This window comes from Triticum dicoccoides, chromosome 6A (assembly GCF_002162155.2).
Source record: "Triticum dicoccoides isolate Atlit2015 ecotype Zavitan chromosome 6A, WEW_v2.0, whole genome shotgun sequence".
NCBI classification, from domain to species: Eukaryota; Viridiplantae; Streptophyta; class Magnoliopsida; order Poales; family Poaceae; genus Triticum; species Triticum dicoccoides.
Genome location: NC_041390.1, coordinates 623,356,091 through 623,361,706, shown reverse-complemented (window position 1 = coordinate 623,361,706; position 5,616 = coordinate 623,356,091).

Sequence of the window (5,616 nt, the reverse complement as noted above, 5' to 3'; positions counted from 1 at the left end):
TAGATTCTAACATTCGAATACAACAGGTGTAAGCCAGATTTACACACGCAATACACTTAGGTTGACTTGACGAGCCTAGCATGTACAGACATGGCCTCGGAACACAGAAGACCGAAAGGTCGAGCATGATTCGTATAGAAGATACGACCAACATGAAGATGTTCACCGATGTTGACTAGTCCGTCTCACATGATGATCGGACACGGCCTAGTTAACTCGGATCATGTTATACTTAGATGACTGGAGGGATGTCTATCTGAGTGGGAGTTCATTGAATAATTTGATTAGATGAACTTAATTATCATGAACTTAGTCTAAAATCTTTACAATATGTCTTGTAGATCAAATGGCCCACGTTGTCCTCAACTTCAACGCGTTCCTAGAGAAAACCAAGCTGAAAGACGATGGCAGCAACTATACGGACATGGTCCAGAACCTGAGGATCATCCTCATAGCTGCCAAGAAAGATTATGTCCTAGAAGCACCGCCAGGTGACGCACCCATCCCACAGAACCAAGACGTTATGAACGCTTGGCAGACACGTGCTGATGATTACTCCCTTGTTCAGTGCGGCATGCTTTACAGCTTAGAACCGGGGCTCCAAAAGCGTTTTGAGAGACACGGAGCATATGAGATGTTCGAAGAGCTGAAAATGGTTTTTCAAGCTCATGCCCGGGTCGAGAGATATGAGGTCTCCGACAAGTTCTTCAGCTGTAAGATGGAGGAAATAGTTCTGTCAGTGAGCACATACTCAAAATGTCTAGGTTGCATAACCGCTTGACTCAGCTGGGAGTTAATCTCCCGGATGACGCGGTCATTGACAGAATCCTTCAGTCGCTTCCACCGAGCTACAAGAGCTTTGTGATGAACTTCAATATGCAGGGGATGGAAAAGACCATTCCTGAGGTATATTCAATGCTGAAATCAGCAGAGGTAGAAGTCAAAAAGGAACATCAAGTGTTGATGGTGAATAAAACCACTAAGTTCAAGAAAGGCAAGGGTAAGAAGAACTTCAAGAAGGACGACAAGGGAGTTGCCGCCCCCGGTAAGCAAGCTGCCGGGAAGAAGCCAAAGAATGGACCCAAGCCCGAGACTGAGTGCTTTTATTGCAAGGGAAGTGGTCACTGGAAGCGGAACTGCCCCAAATACTTAGCGGACAAGAAGGCCGGCATCACGAAAGGTATATGTGATATACATGTAATTGATGTGTACCTTACCAGTACTCGTAGTAGCTCCTGGGTATTTGATACCGGTGCGGTTGCTCACATTTATAACTCAAAGCAGGAGCTGCGGAATAAATAGAGAATGGCGAAGGACGAGGTGACGATGCGCGTCGGGAATGGTTCCAAGGTCGATGTGATCGCCGTTGGCACGCTACCTCTACATTTACCTACGGGATTAGTTTTAAACCTCAATAATTGTTATTTAGTGCCAGCTTTGAGCATGAACATTGTATGAGGATCTTGTTTAAGAAGAGATGGCTACTCATTTAAATCCGAGAATAATGGTTGTTCCATTTATATGAGAGATATGTTTTATGGTCATGCTCCGATGGTGAATGGTTTATTCTTAATGAATCTCGAGCGTAATACTACACATATTCATAGTGTGAATACCACAAGATGTAAGGTTGATAATGATAGTCCCACACACTTGTGGCACTGCCGCCTTGGTCACATAGGTGTCAAACGCATGAAGAAGCTCCATGCAGATGGACTTTTAGAGTCTCTTGATTACGAATCATTTGACACGTGCGAACCATGCCTCATGGGTAAAATGACCAAGACTCCGTTCTCAGGAACAATGGAGCGAGCAACCAACTTGTTGGAAATCATACATACTGATATGTGCAGTCCAATGAGTGTTGAGGCTCGCGGTGGCTATCGTTATGTTCTCACCCTCGCCGATGACTTGAGTAGATATGGGTATATCTACTTAATGAAACACAAGTCTGAGACCTTTGAAAAGTTAAAGGAATTTCAGAGTGAGGTTGAGAATCAACGTGACAGGAAAATCAAGTTCTTGCGATCAGATCGTGGGGGAGAATACTTGAGTCACGAATTTGGCACACACTTAAGAAAAGGTGGAATAGTTTCACAACTCACGCCGCCTGGAACACCTCAGCGTAATGGTGTGTCCGAACGTCGTAATCGCACTCTATTGGATGTGGTGCGATCTATGATGTCTCTTACCAATTTACCGCTGTCATTTTGGGGCTATGCTTTAGAGACTGCCGCATTCACTTTAAATAGGGCTCCGTTGAAATCCGTTGAGACGACACCGTATGAATTATGGTTTGAGAAGAAACCTAAGCTGCCGTTTCTAAAAGTTTGGGGATGCGATGCTTATGTCAAGAAACTTCAACCTGAAAAGCTCGAACCCAAAGTCGGAAAAATGCGTCTTCATAGGATACCCTAAAGAAACTGGGGTATACCTTCTACCTCAGATCCGAAGGCAAGATCTTTGTTGCCAAGAATGGGTCCTTTCTAGAGAAAGAGTTTCTCTCGAAAGAAATAAGTGGGAGGAAAGTAGAACTTGATGAAGTATTACCTTCTTGAAGCGGTAAGTGGCGCAGCTCAAGAAAATGTTCCTGAGGTGCCTGCACCGACTAGAGAGGAAGTTAATGATGATGATCATGAAACTTCAGATCAACTTACTACTGAACTTTGTAGGTCCATGAGGACACATTCCGCACCAGAGTGGTACCGCAACCCTGTGTTGGAAATCATGTTGTTAGACAACGGTGAACCTTTGAACTATGAAGAAGCGATGGCGGGCCCGGATTCTGACAAATGGCTGGAAGCCATGAAATCCGAGATAGGATCCATGTATGAAAACGAAGTATGGACTTTGACTGACTTGCCAGTTGATCGGCGAGCCATAGAAAATAAATGGATCTTTAAGAAGAAGACAGACGCGGATGGTAATGTGACCATCTATAAAGCTCGACTTTTCGCTAAGGGTTATTGACAAGTTCAAGGGGTTGACTACGATGAGACTTTCTCACCCGCAGCGAAGCTAAAGTCCGTCCGAATCATGTTAGAAATTGCCGCATTCTATGATTATGAGATATGGCAAATGGACGTCAAAACGGCATTCCTTAAGGAAGAATTGTATATGATGCAGCTAGAAGGTTTTGTCGATCCTAAGAATGCTGACAAGGTGTGCAAGCTCCAACGCTCGATTTATGGGCTGGTGCAAGCATCTCGGAGTTGGAACATTCGTTTTGATGAGATGATCAAAGCGTTTGGGTTTACAGAGACTTATGGAGAAGCCTGCATTTACAAGAAAGTGAGTGGGAGCTCTGTAGCATTTGTCATATTGTATGTGGATGACATACTGTTGATGGGAAATGATATAGAATTCTTGGAAAGCATAAAGGCCTACTTGAACAAGTGTTTTTCAATGAAGGATCTTGGAGAAGCTGCTTATATATTAGGCATCAAGATCTATAGAGATAGATCGAGACACCTCATTGGTCTTTCACAGAGTACGTACCTCGACAAGATATTGAAGAAGTTCAAAATGGATCAGTCAAAGAAGGGTTCTTGCATGTATTGCAAGGTACGAGATTGAGCACGGCTCAATGCCCGACCACGGAAGAAGATAGGGAAAAGATGACTGTCGTCCCCTATGCCTCGGCCATAGGGTCTATCATGTATGCTATGCTGTGTACCAGACCTGATGTAAACCTTGCCGTAAGTTTGGTAGGAAGGTACCAAAGTAATCCCGGCATGGAACACTGGACAGCGGTCAAGAATATCCTGAAGTACCTGAAAAGGACTAAGGAAATGTTTCTCGTTTATGGAGGTGACGAAGAGCTCGTCGTAAAGGGTTACGTCGATGCTAGCTTCGACACAGATCTGGATGACTCTAAGTCACAAACCGGATACGTGTATATTTTGAACGGTGGGGCAGTAAGCTGGTGCAGTTGCAAGCAAAGCGTTGTGGCGGGATCTACATGTGAAGCGGAGTACATGGCAGCCTCGGAGGCAACACAAGAAGCAGTCTGGGTGAAGGAGTTCATTACCGAGCTAGGAGTCATACCCAATGCGTCGGGCCCGATGACTCTCTTCTGTGACAACACTGGAGCTATTGCCCTTGCCAAGGAGCCCAGGTTTCACAGGAAGACCAGGCATATCAATCGTCACTTCAACTCCATTCGTGAAAGTGTTCAAAATGGAGACATAGAGATTTGTAAAGTACATACGGACCTGAATGTAGCAGATCCGTTGACTAAACCTCTCCCTAGAGCAAAACATGATCAACACTAGAACTGCATGGGTGTTCGATTCATCACAATGTAACTAGAATATTGACTCTAGTGAAAGTGGGAGATTGTTGGAAATATTCCCTAGAGGTAATAATAAAATGGTTATTATTATATTTCTTGGTTCATGATAATTGTCTATTGTTCATGCTATAATTGTGTTATCCAGAAATCGTAATACATGTGTGAATACATAGACCACAACACGTCCCTAGTGAGCCTCTAGTTGACTAGCTCATTGATCAAAAGATAGTCATGGTTTCCTCATTATGGACATTGGATGTCATTGATAACAGAATCACATCATTAGGAGAATGATGTGATGGACAAGACCCAATCCTAAGCTTAGCTCAAAGATCGTGTAGTTCGTTTGCTGTAGCTTTTCTGAATGTCAAGTATCATTTCCTTAGACAATGAGATTGTGCAACTCCCGGATACCGTAGGAGTGCCTTGGGTGTGCCAAACGTCACAATGTAACTGGGTGACTATAAAGGTACAGTACAGGTATCTCCGAAAGTGTCTGTTGGGTTGGCACGAATCGAGACTGGGATTTGTCACTCCGTATGACGGAGAGGTATCTCTGGGCCCACTCGGTAATGCATCATCATAATGAGCTCAATGTGATCAAGTGGTTGATCACGGGATCATGCATTATGGTACGAGTAAAGTGACTTGCCGGTAATGAGACTGAACAAGGTATTGGGATACCGACGATTGAGTCTCGGGCAAGTAACGTACCGATTGACAAAGGGAATTGTATACAGATTGATTGAATCCTCGACATCGTGGTTCATCCGATGAGATCATCGTGGAGCATGTGGGAGCCAACATGGGTATCCAGATCCCCCTGTTGGTTATTGACCGGAGATGCTTCTTGGTCATGTCTGCATGTCTCCCGAACCCGTAGGGTGTACACACTTAAGGTTCGGTGATGCTATGGTTGTAGAGATATTAGCACACGGTAACCCGAAAGTTGTTCGGAGTCCCGGATGAGATCCCGGATGTCACGAGGAGTTCCGGAATGGTCCGGAGGTAAAGATTTGTATATAGGAAGTCCAGTTTCGGCCATCGGGAAGGTTTCGGGGGTCACCGGTATTGTACCGGGACCACCGGAAGGGTCCCGGGGGTCCACCGGGTGGGGCCACCTATCCCGGAGGGCCCCATGGGCTGAAGTGGGAGGGGAACCAGCCCCTAGTGGGCTGGTGCGCCCCCCTTGGGCCTCCCCCTGTGCCTAGGGTTGGAAACCCTAGGGGTGGGGGGCGCCATCCTTGCCTTGGGGGGCAAGGCACCCCCCTTGGCCGCTGCCCCCCTAGGAGATTGGATCTCCTAGGGCCGGCGCCCCCCTA